At 49.7% G+C, this 12,505-nt stretch overlaps 1 pseudogene; it reads right to left on the minus strand.

Annotated features, from left to right (window-relative positions):
- Positions 1 to 11,269: 11,269 nt before the first annotated feature.
- Positions 11,270 to 11,763, minus strand: LOC123455827 (annotated as a pseudogene).
- Between the last annotated feature and the right edge of the window lie 742 nt (positions 11,764 to 12,505).

Consider the following 12,505-nt stretch of genomic DNA (forward strand, 5'->3'; position numbering starts at 1 on the left):
ACGAGCCGTGAGTGGGGGGTCTGGGCTGCATGTGACAGGATGGTATTTTTGATTTTGTTCTGGCCTGGGATCATGCCAATGTCTGAATTATCTGTCAGCTCTGATGGCCTAACTTGTCATAGTCCTCCATCTAACTGCTGCTGGTGGTTATTAGCAGGTGAGGAATGGGGTTCCTAGAAGTCCTGAGGTGGAGGTTTCTATTAGTTCTTTCATCTTCTAGGAAGTTCCACTGGGGTGTGGGCAGAATTTCAAGAGCTCAAAGCAGGAGATGCAAAGCCTCCGTGGGAAGCTCAGAAGTCTGAAGAATCACTTCTACTACATCCAGTTGGTCAAAGCAAATGGCAGGTGTGAGCTAGACCTAAGAACATGGAAATAAACTACTTAAAGAAACCTGTTGCTGGGCGTGGTGGCGCACGCCTTTAATCCCAGCACTCGGGAGGCAGAGGTAGGAGGATTGCCAGGACTTCGAGGCCACCCTGAGACTGCATAGTGAATTCCAAGTCAGCCTGAGCTAGAGTGAGACCCTACCTCGAAAAACCAAAAAAAAGTGTAAAAAAAAAAAAAGAAACATGTTTTGGGGCTGGAGAGCTGGGTTACCAGTTAAGGCTCTTGCCTGCAAAGTCTAAAGACCCAGGTACAATTCTTCAAGACCCATGTAAGCCCGATACACATGGTAGCACATGCATCTAGAGTTTGTTTGCGGTGGCTTGAGGCCTACACATGCCATTCTTTCTCTCTGTGTCTTCTTCTTTCTCTCTTTCTGAAAAAAATAAATAAGTCTGGTGTGGTGGTGCACACCTTTAATCCCAGCACTCAGGAGGCAGAGATAGGAGGGTCACTGTGAATTTCAGGCCATCCTGAGACTACATAATGAATTCCAGGTCAGCCTGGGCTAGAGGGAGATCCTACCCCCCAAAAACAAAATGAATAAATAAATATAATAAAACATATTTTGGGCATGGAGATATTGCTTAGTGGTTAAGGCACTTGTCTATAAAGCCTAAAGACTCAGGTTCGATTCCCCAGTACCCAAGTAAACCAGATGCACAAGGTGGTGCATGTGTCTGGAGTTTATTTTCAGTGGCTGGAGTTCCTGGCACACCCATTCTCCTCTCTGTCTCTGTCTCTCAAATAAATAAATAAAATATTTTAAAGAAATAAAAAATATTTTTATTTACTTGCAAATAGAGAAAGGAGAGAGAGAGTAAGCCAGGGACTCTTGCCACTGCAAATTAACTCTAAATGCATCCATCACTTTGTGTACCTGGCTTTATGTGGGTGCTGGGGAATCAAACTCAGGCCATTAGGCTTTGCAAACAAGAGCGTTTAACTGCTGAGCCATCTTTCCAGCCCCAAACTCTACTTCTTAATGTGAGGAGTGGGAGTGTCACGTTGCAAAATAGGCAGGCATTATAGAGGTAGAGGAGTGATCCTAGCCGCCAGCAATCCCTTGTCCTCGCTGATCTTTGTGTCAGTGTGCTGTCCTCACTGGACAGACGGGAAAGATGGGGCACCATGCAGTTGAGTAACTTGCTCCCAGTCACATGCTAACTCTGTCAAAACTGGGGTAGGAACCCAGGCAGTCTGATTTTAGAGTTCATGCCCTTTTTCAAAAGCCTTTCAAATGGAACCTCATTGTGGTAGAGATTACTTGTTCTCTGCTGTGTTGGAAAAACATTTGTGCCAGGTTGCAAATCTAGCCTGCTCCATGGCATGAGATCCTATCAACCAAAGCAATGTGGAGGTTAGTCATGGTGCCCATCCTGGATGGGATGTAGAAGGTATGTAGTCACTTAACTAATTAACTAAGTAGACTACTGACTGCTATTAGCCTGTATCCAGTTGACTGGTCCATTAGCCAGCCTATAGCTGGTGCCGAGCAAATAGCTCTGAGTCTCGTTTCTCTCCCTGCAGATCCTGTGGAGCTGCCTGGTTTCTCAAGTCAGTTTTGTTTTGCTCATATAAACTACAACATCTCATCAGTTGAACTAATTTTCCTCTTTAAAATGCTGCCAGGTGTGGTGGCACACGCCTTTAGTCCCAGCACTCGGGAGGCAGAGGTAGGAGGATGCTGTGAGTTCAAGATCACCCTGAAATGACAGTGAATTCCAGGTCAGCCTGAGCTATAGTAAGACCCTACCTTGAAAACAACGACACATTAAAAAAAAAAAAAAGCACTGCTGTCTAGGTCTTTCCTTCTTACATCCCGTTTCTCACCCCTTGAAGTTCACTTGGGGCCATGCAACTAGATCCAGGCTCTCAAAGCAGAGGTAGATTTCTTATTCACTCCAATTTCTGCCTCTGTGATCCTAGGAACCAGGGATTAAAATGAGAAGCCTGGAAAATGGAAGACCAAGAGTACCTTGTTACCATTGCAAAGGAAGTCAGCCTGCAGCAGAGAAGAGTAAAATGAATCTGCATGTTTGTTGCATCAGTAAACTAACACTTTCTTCCATTAACCTGCCTCAGTTTCACTGTAATCCAGAGAAATTAGGACATAGAAACTGGTAAAAGAAATGTATTTGTCTGTAGTTGGCCTCACCTGGGGGACAAAGAAGTTGAACCCCACCTTCCCCACACCTGTGGCCATCTTATAACACATAGGAAGCCACTAGACAAAGGCTTGAACCTAAGTCAACTTAGCTGTGAGACAGGTGAACTGTCTTCTCCTCAAGAGAAGGGGAGTAGGTGTACTTCATTGTCTCTTCTCTGTTACAGTGAGAGCTTTTTATTCAAATACTGAGATAAGGAAAACAAGGTCTTAAAGATCCCCCATTTTTGGCAGGAGAGATGGCTTAACAGTTAAGGCACTGGCAAAGCCTAAAGACACGTGTTGAACTCTCCAGGTCCCATGTAAGCCAGACGCACAAGGTGACACAAACATGCAAGTTTGCACATGTACACAAGAAGGCACACATGTCTGGAGTTTGATTACAGTGGCCAGAAACCCTGGTGGGCCAATTCTCTCTCTCTCTCTCTTTCACACACACACACACACACATTAAAAAAGAAAATTGAAGAAATAAAAATAATTAATTAAAAAGATTCCCCATTTTGAAAAACAATGGGGGTCTTGTGGGACTTAAGATTCCCACAGATTCTAGACCTTGCAGAGAGTTCTTTTGACTATCAAAGGTCAATTCCCTTGATAGGTGGAGAGTGGAAGGCCTTTTGAATCTGGTCTTTGGAGGTCAGCTTCAGCTGCTGCTCCTGCATACCTGTTAAACAGACCGATTTTCCAAGTGAACAAAAAAGGTGATGTAGTCTGAGAGCCAAAGGGACGGCACAAGTGTCCCTCTTTAGACCATCTCCTGTCTTCGTGAGACTTGACCCGGGATGAATGTTAATATAGACTATCTCCTCTGTCTCTGAGACTTAAGCAGAGGATCATGGCTAGATGAATACAAACCTCAGGACATTATTCCACTTATAAAGTGAATCTACTGTCATATAAAATCATCACTAAGCAGAAATGAATGCAGAAAAAATTAAAAACCACTCCAAATCCTATTACAATTCTCAATCCCTGATTCCCAGGTGCATACCAGAACCCACTTTCTCCTCTCAAGCTTCTTTAAACGTTTCCTTGTCTTTTCCTGCTCCTTTTCTTTCTTTTCTTCTCTTCTCTTTCTTTTCTCTTTCTGTCTTTCTTTCTATCTTTTTCTTTCTCCTTTTTCAGACAGGGTCTCTTGTAGCCTAGGCTGACTTTGAACTTGATATGTAGCCTAAGACAACCCTGGATTTCTGATCTCCCTGCTTCCACACCAGCCCCAGGTTCTGAGATCACAGGTGTGCACCTACCAGTCATTTTTTCTTTTCTTTATTCTCTTTCTTTCTTTCTCTCCTTCCTCCCTCCCTCTCCCCCCCCCCTCTTTCTTTTTGTAGTGCTAGGAATGGTACCCAGGACTTCATGCAAGCAAGGAAAGCACTCTACCAGCTGAGCCAAAGAACCCAGGTTTGATTCCTCAGGATCCATGTGAGCCAGATGAACAGTGTGGTGTTCATTTGCAGCAGTTGAAGGTCCAAGCTTGCCCAATCTCTTTCCCTCTTTCTCTGTCTCTCTCTCAAATAAAATAAATAAAATAAATAAAATAAATAAAATAAAAAAGATTTTATTTATTTGCAAGCAGAGAGACAGAGAGAGAGAGATGGAGGGAGGGAGTGAAGGAGGGAAGATAGGTGCATGAACTCTAGATGCATGTGCCATTTTGTGCATCTGGCTTTTACATGGGTACTGAGAAGTCAGGTTTGCAAGAAAGTATGGTTAACCACTGAGCCATCTCTCTAGGCCTCTTAATTCACTTTTAATGATAGAGAGATGGGGTTACTGGATAAAGAAACTATAAAGCTCCTGGCATGACAGCCATATATCCATTAGGTTCTCCAGCTGACTGTGGACACAAGGACATTTAGTTAATTCTCTTGGGCATTATTTCCATCATAATATTGTCATTGTCCTTCCTATCACAGAAGACAAGCGTATTTTGCTCCCATGTCCCTCCACATTTCCCATGGACTTGCATTGCCTGTTGGATTTCTAGTTGCTTTGCTTGTTAAAAACACAATCGGAGGACAGCCTACCTGCCATCTGCCTGACTGCAGGAAACGAACGCGATACCATATGGACTCTCTCACACCTACCCGCATAGCCCCAGACACGAGCTGCGGATCCTCTGCGACTGGGCCAGGCACCACTGGGGCAGCTGCTTTGTTTGGGAATGACATATTTAACAATTTCTCAATTACATTTTTTATTGCATGCATACAAAATTAATTTGTTTCTGCACTGCTTGCAGACAGACTCAGACTTCTTGAATGTCCACAGTATCCCTACCCTAACCACGGCTGGCGTGAGCAGCAGCCTGGCAGTGGACACCCAGGCAGCAGAGCTGAGCTCCTGGAGGCTGCAGAAGAAAACACGGGCAAGGGCGAGGGAGGGCCACTGCTAGGTCCTCTCCACAGCATACAACAATGCCCAAATGCTGACGCTGCCACTCATTTCCTTCAGTTACACCGAGTCTTGTACTCATGTGTAAAGGGGTTACCAACCATTGGTGAGTTCATTTTTATCAAAGGAAGAGGAAGAAATCATAAGCTGTGAGATCTCTGGTAGATCCTATATCAAAGGTTAGGTAGACAGAAAAAAAGAGGAATGGAGAAGAACCAATTTTTCTAAAGACAGTAGAATGAAGTGTTAGGAGGAGTGATATTTGGAAAAGATGCACACTGCTTTGCCATCGTCGGTAACAGGGAGAAAAGCAGCCCAGGCAGTGTGTGTCAGGAGACCCCAGCACATAGTGCAGCTGTGTGTGTCAGGAGACCCCAGCACACAGTGCAGGTGTGTGTGTCAGGAGACCCCAGCACACAGTGCAGCTGTGTGTGTCAGGAGACCCCAGCACACAGTGCAGCTGTGTGTGTCAGGAGACCCCAGCACAAAGTGCAGCTGTGTGTGTCAGGAGACCCCAGCACACAGTGCAGCTGTGTGTGTCAGGAGACCCCAGCACATAGTGCAGCTGTGTGTGTCAGGAGACCCCAGCACATAGTGCAGGTGTGTGTGTCAGGAGACCCAGCACACAGTGCAGCTGTGTGTGTCAGGAGACCCAGCACATAGTGCAGCTGTGTGTGTCAGGAGACCCCAGCACACAGTGCAGGTGTGTGTGTCAGGAGACCCCAGCACATAGTGCAGCTGTGTGTGTCAGGAGACCCCAGCACACAGTGCAGGTGTGTGTGTCAGGAGACCCCAGCACATAGTGCAGCTGTGTGTGTCAGGAGACCCCAGCACACAGTGCAGCTGTGTGTGTCAGGAGACCCAGCACATAGTGCAGCTGTGTGTGTCAGGAGACCCCAGCACATAGTGCAGCTGTGTGTGTCAGGAGACCCCAGCACATAGTGCAGCTGTGTGTGTCAGGAGACCCCAGCACACAGTGCAGCTGTGTGTGTCAGGAGATCCCAGCACATAGTGCAGCTGTGTGTGTCAGGAGACCCCAGCACATAGTGCAGCTGTGTGTGTCAGGAGACCCCAGCACAGAGTGCAGCTGTGTGTGTCAGGAGACCCAGCACATAGTGCAGCTGTGTGTGTCAGGAGACCCCAGCACACAGTGCAGGTGTGTGTGTCAGGAGACCCCAGCACATAGCGCAGCTGTGTGTGTCAGGAGACCCCAGCACACAGTGCAGGTGTGTGTGTCAGGAGATCCCAGCACATAGTGCAGGTGTGTGTGTCAGGAGATCCCAGCACATAGTGCAGCTGTGTGTGTCAGGAGACCCCAGCACACAGTGCAGGTGTGTGTGTCAGGAGACCCCAGCACATAGTGCAGCTGTGTGTGTCAGGAGACCCCAGCACAGAGTGCAGCTGTGTGTGTCAGGAGACCCCAGCACACAGTGCAGCTGTGTGTGTCAGGAGACCAAGCACACAGTGCAGCTGTGTGTGTCAGAAGACCCCAGCACATAGTGCAGCTGTGTGTGTCAGGAGACCCCAGCACATAGTGCAGGTGTGTGTGTCAGGAGACCCCAGCACACAGTGCAGCTGTGTGTGTCAGGAGACCCCAGCACATAGTGCAGCTGTGTGTGTCAGGAGACCCCAGCACATAGTGCAGGTGTGTGTGTCAGGAGACCCAGCACATAGTGCAGGTGTGTGTGTCAGGAGACCCAGCACATAGTGCAGCTGTGTGTGTCAGGAGACCCAGCACATAGTGCAGGTGTGTGTGTCAGGAGACCCCAGCACATAGTGCAGGTGTGTGTGTCAGGAGACCCCAGCACAGAGTGCAGCTGTGTGTGTCAGGAGACCCAGCACATAGTGCAGGTGTGTGTGTCAGGAGACCCAGCACATAGTGCAGGTGTGTGTGTCAGGAGACCCAGCACATAGTGCAGCTGTGTGTGTCAGGAGACCCAGCACAGAGTGCAGGTGTGTGTGTCAGGAGACCCCAGCACATAGTGCAGCTGTGTGTGTCAGGAGACCCCAGCACATAGTGCAGCTGTGTGTGTCAGGAGATCCAGCACATAGTGCAGGTGTGTGTGTCAGGAGACCCCAGCACATAGTGCAGGTGTGTGTGTCAGGAGACCCCAGCACATAGTGCAGCTGTGTGTGTCAGGAGACCCAGCACATAGTGCAGCTGTGTGTGTCAGGAGACCCAGCACATAGTGCAGGTGTGTGTGTCAGGAGACCCCAGCACAGAGTGCAGCTGTGTGTGTCAGGAGACCCCAGCACATAGTGCAGGTGTGTGTGTCAGGAGACCCCAGCACAGAGTGCAGGTGTGTGTGTCAGGAGACCCCAGCACATAGTGCAGCTGTGTGTGTCAGGAGACCCCAGCACATAGTGCAGCTGTGTGTGTCAGGAGATCCCAGCACAGAGTGCAGCTGTGTGTGTCAGGAGACCCCAGCACATAGTGCAGGTGTGTGTGTCAGGAGACCCCAGCACATAGTGCAGCTGTGTGTGTCAGGAGACCCCAGCACACAGGGCAGGTGTGTGTGTCAGGAGATCCCAGCACATAGTGCAGGTGTGTGTGTCAGGAGATCCCAGCACATAGTGCAGCTGTGTGTGTCAGGAGACCCCAGCACATAGTGCAGGTGTGTGTGTCAGGAGATCCCAGCACACAGTGCAGGTGTGTGTGTCAGGAGACCCCAGCGCAGAGTGCAGCTGTGTGTGTCAGGAGACACCAGCACATAGTGCAGGTGTGTGTGTCAGGAGACCCCAGCACACAGTGCAGGTGTGTGTGTCAGGAGACCCCAGCACACAGTGCAGGTGTGTGTGTCAGGAGACCCCAGCACATAGTGCAGCTGTGTGTGTCAGGAGACCCCAGCACATAGTGCAGCTGTGTGTGTCAGGAGACCCCAGCACAGAGTGCAGGTGTGTGTGTCCAGAGACCCCAGCACACAGTGCAGCTGTGTGTGTCAGGAGACCCAGCACATAGTGCAGCTGTGTGTGTCAGGAGACCCCAGCACATAGTGCAGCTGTGTGTGTCAGGAGACCCCAGCACAGAGTGCAGCTGTGTGTGTCAGGAGACCCCAGCACACAGTGCAGCTGTGTGTGTCAGGAGATCCCAGCACACAGTGCAGCTGTGTGTGTCAGGAGACCCCAGCACACAGTGCAGGTGTGTGTGTCAGGAGACCCCAGCACATAGTGCAGGTGTGTGTGTCAGGAGACCCCAGCACACAGTGCAGCTGTGTGTGTCAGGAGACCCAGCACATAGTGCAGGTGTGTGTGTCAGGAGACCCCAGCACATAGTGCAGCTGTGTGTGTCAGGAGACCCCAGCACAGAGTGCAGGTGTGTGTGTCAGGAGACCCCAGCACATAGTGCAGCTGTGTGTGTCAGGAGACCCAGCACATAGTGCAGCTGTGTGTGTCAGGAGACCCCAGCACATAGTGCAGGTGTGTGTGTCAGGAGACCCAGCACATAGTGCAGGTGTGTGTGTCAGGAGACCCCGCACATAGTGCAGGTGTGTGTGTCAGGAGACCCCAGCACATAGTGCCACTGTGTGTGTCAGGAGACCCAGCACATAGTGCAGCTGTGTGTGTCAGGAGACCCCAGCACAGAGTGCAGCTGTGTGTGTCAGGAGACCCCAGCACATAGTGCAGCTGTGTGTGTCAGGAGACCCCAGCACAGGTAATGAGTGAGTATGTCCGGAGACCCCAGCACAGGTAGTGAGTGAGTATGTCAGGAGACCCCAGCACACAGTGCAGGTGTGTGTGTCAGGAGACCCCAGCACACAGTGCAGGTGTGTGTGTCAGGAGACCCCAGCACATAGTGCAGCTGTGTGTGTCAGGAGACCCCAGCACATAGTGCAGCTGTGTGTGTCAGGAGACCCCAGCACAGAGTGCAGGTGTGTGTGTCCAGAGACCCCAGCACACAGTGCAGCTGTGTGTGTCAGGAGACCCAGCACATAGTGCAGCTGTGTGTGTCAGAAGACCCCAGCACATAGTGCAGCTGTGTGTGTCAGGAGACCCCAGCACAGAGTGCAGCTGTGTGTGTCAGGAGACCCCAGCACACAGTGCAGCCATGTGTGTCAGGAGATCCCAGCACACAGTGCAGCTGTGTGTGTCAGGAGACCCCAGCACACAGTGCAGGTGTGTGTGTCAGGAGACCCCAGCACATAGTGCAGGTGTGTGTGTCAGGAGACCCCAGCACACAGTGCAGCTGTGTGTGTCAGGAGACCCAGCACATAGTGCAGGTGTGTGTGTCAGGAGACCCCAGCACATAGTGCAGCTGTGTGTGTCAGGAGACCCCAGCACAGAGTGCAGGTGTGTGTGTCAGGAGACCCCAGCACATAGTGCAGCTGTGTGTGTCAGGAGACCCAGCACATAGTGCAGCTGTGTGTGTCAGGAGACCCCAGCACATAGTGCAGGTGTGTGTGTCAGGAGACCCAGCACATAGTGCAGGTGTGTGTGTCAGGAGACCCCGCACATAGTGCAGGTGTGTGTGTCAGGAGACCCCAGCACATAGTGCCACTGTGTGTGTCAGGAGACCCCAGCACATAGTGCAGCTGTGTGTGTCAGGAGACCCCAGCACAGAGTGCAGCTGTGTGTGTCAGGAGACCCCAGCACATAGTGCAGCTGTGTGTGTCAGGAGACCCCAGCACAGGTAATGAGTGAGTATGTCCGGAGACCCCAGCACAGGTAGTGAGTGAGTATGTCAGGAGACCCCAGCACTTGGGGGTATGTTTGTCAGGAGGCCCCCAACACATGGTGTGGGTTGTGTCTGGAGGTCCCAGCACCATGACATGGCTAGAATTGTCTCACATAGACAAGAGATGTTAGAAACAAAGAGACATGTGTGGGTAGATAGCTGGTAAAGTTGAGGTGCTTTTTGGCTCATCTTTCCAGCTGCAGGCTTTGAGCTATGATCACTTCGCACATAGCTGTCTGCCCTCCTGCAGAAGTGGGGGAAGGGCTCACTTAAATGGACAAACTGACCACTGCCCTGGGCTGCTGGCTCCCAATGGACTACAGCAGGACATCTTGTTCCCATTGCTCTCAGATATGCCCCAGATAATCAATGAAAAGAGATCTTTTAGGGAGGAGCTAAGAGTGAGCAGCAGAAAAGGTCAGGGCTCCAAGGAGAGGAGAGAGATCATTACACAAAGGGGAGGAGAGAGGTCATTACTCCGGAAGAAGAAGCCTGACGTGATATCCCAGCCAGAGCACCGGGGTCAGCCTGGACAGGAAAACGCAGGTATACAGTAACGGGTGAGTTTTCATAGTCAGCTTTTACTGACAGAGGCCTGAGTGTTCTCGGAGTGGTGGAGCCCTTTGTTCAGAGAGAGAGAGAGAGAGTGAGACACAGAGAGAGAGAGAGAGAGAGTTGCAGGCGGTATTGCACACAGGATCTTGTGCAAACACTGTCACTAAGCTGCATCCCCAGCCCTAACCCTTTGAAATTAAGACAAATGCATGCGTATGCATGTGTGCTTATGCATGTAGATACTGTTTTTCTCATTGCTGTGGCAAAAGATCTGGACAAGCAACTTTGGGGAAGGAAGGGCTGCTGTGGCTCACAGTTTGGGGAGTGAAGTCTGGCGTGCTGGGCAGGCGTGGTGGTAAGAGTGAGGCAGCTGGTCGCATTGTGTCCAAAGTCAGGACGCACAGAGAGATGAATGCTCGCACTCAGCTCGCTTGCTCCATTTTTCTTTTTTTATTCAGCCCATGATAGGTGCCACCTACATTTGAGGAAGGTCTTCCCTCCTCAGTAAATCTTCTCTGGAAGCACCACAGATGTGTCTCCTAGATCATTCCTAATCTACTCACATCGACAGTGACAAGTAGGTATCAAGGCACGTATGTGTCATATTCACTCTGTCACACACTGTACATATAAATTCTTGCTACCTCAGAAGTGCTAGGTACAGGGCTGGAGAGACAGCCTAGCGATTAAGCACTTGCCTGTGATGCCTAAGGACCCCCATTCGAGGCTCAGGACCCATGTTAGCCAGATGCACAAGGGGGCGCACGCATCTGGAGTTTGTTTGCAGTGGCTGGAGGTGCCCATTCTCCCTCTCTCTCTCTCTCTCTCTCTCTCTACCTGCCTCTTTCTCTCTTTGTCTGTTGCTCTCAAATAAATAAATAAAAATAAACCCAAAAAAAGTGCTAGGTACAGAAAGCCTGTGTCATGTATGGTACTAGTACTACCACCTTTTCTTTTCTTTTCTTTTCTTTTCTTTTTTTTAAGATATCACCAGTTTATTATAAAAGGAAGGCATGGAAATTATTTACATGATGAGACATTTCAGAATTTCAGTGGAATAGACAGCTTCATACGGTGTCATTTTAACAGTGATTTCAACCTACATACTTGCCAAGAATGTCACCATCTCCTTAAGAATCATTGTTACCTGTCACTGCTTCGGTGCCTCCCGATTCAGGGAGCAGAACTTTATCTCCAACTTTCACTCTAACTGGCTGAATCCCTCCACCCTTTCCTTTAGGGCCTGATCCCATAACTCCCGCTGTTGCCTGCAATACTTTTCCTTGAGATTTTTCTGGAAGCATAATGCCACCTGTGGTTACAGTTTTAGCTGCATTCCTTTCAACCAACACATTGTCAAACAGCGGAAGGAACTTTTATTTTCTTTTTCTTTTTCTTTTTTTTTTTTTTTTGGTTTTTCAAAGTAGGGTTTCACTCTAGCCCAGGCTGATATGGAATTCACTGTGTACTCGCAGGGTGGCCTTGAACTCAAGGTGATTCTCCTAACTCTGCCTCCTGAGTGCTGGGAATAAAGGCGTGCGCCACCACGCCTGGCTGGAAGGAACTTCCTAAATGCTTGTCCTGCCATGACTGTCGCCCACAGCTCGGACTCTGCTCTCGTGTCGCCCCGCAAGGAGAGACAGAACCGCAGGCCAGACCGAGGGACACGTGAAAAAAAAAAAAAAACAACCCAGTAATGCCATCTTTTAAGTATTATCTGGGAGCTAGTTCTTCCTATTTTTTATGATAGGATTTTCTCAGGGAAAATAAGCAGATTTGCAGAAAGAGAGAAATGTGGAGGCCAAGGAGTATAGGAAGAGGGGGAGAGAGAAGCAGTTAAGAAAGAACAAAAACAAAAACAGTCCGTGGAGCTCAGTTGTGTCTGTGAATCTCAAATGGGGGTGTCAGCCTCACAGGAGAGAGACAGCAGCCAGCTGGTAAGAGGTGGGTGTCAGCTTGTTTGCATCGTGTTCACATGGGTGATGTTTAGCAGTTCTAGAGACAGGCTCTGACACCCAGCCACGGCCAGATCCAGAAACTCACATGGGCAGAGTGTACTTTGGCATTTTCCTAATTAGTTCATGTCAGTAAATGATCCCACAGTCTGCCTGGGTTCGGGGATAGCGTCTCTCTTACAATTATTCTCCTCCTAAATCTCTCTTAAGAACTCGGGCCAGGTGCCGGCTGTGTGGCTCCCATGTGTAGCCAGTGTGTCTGGCCCACACCCTGGTGACTCAGCCTGTCTGACCCTTGCTGGTCTTCCCCGCAGAGAGAGAAGCGGCAGGATTGGCAGCCAAAGAGGGCAGAAGGGAAAGGAGCCTGCCTTTCCC

Source organism: Jaculus jaculus, chromosome 18, assembly GCF_020740685.1.
Source record: "Jaculus jaculus isolate mJacJac1 chromosome 18, mJacJac1.mat.Y.cur, whole genome shotgun sequence".
Classification (NCBI taxonomy): Eukaryota; Metazoa; Chordata; class Mammalia; order Rodentia; family Dipodidae; genus Jaculus; species Jaculus jaculus.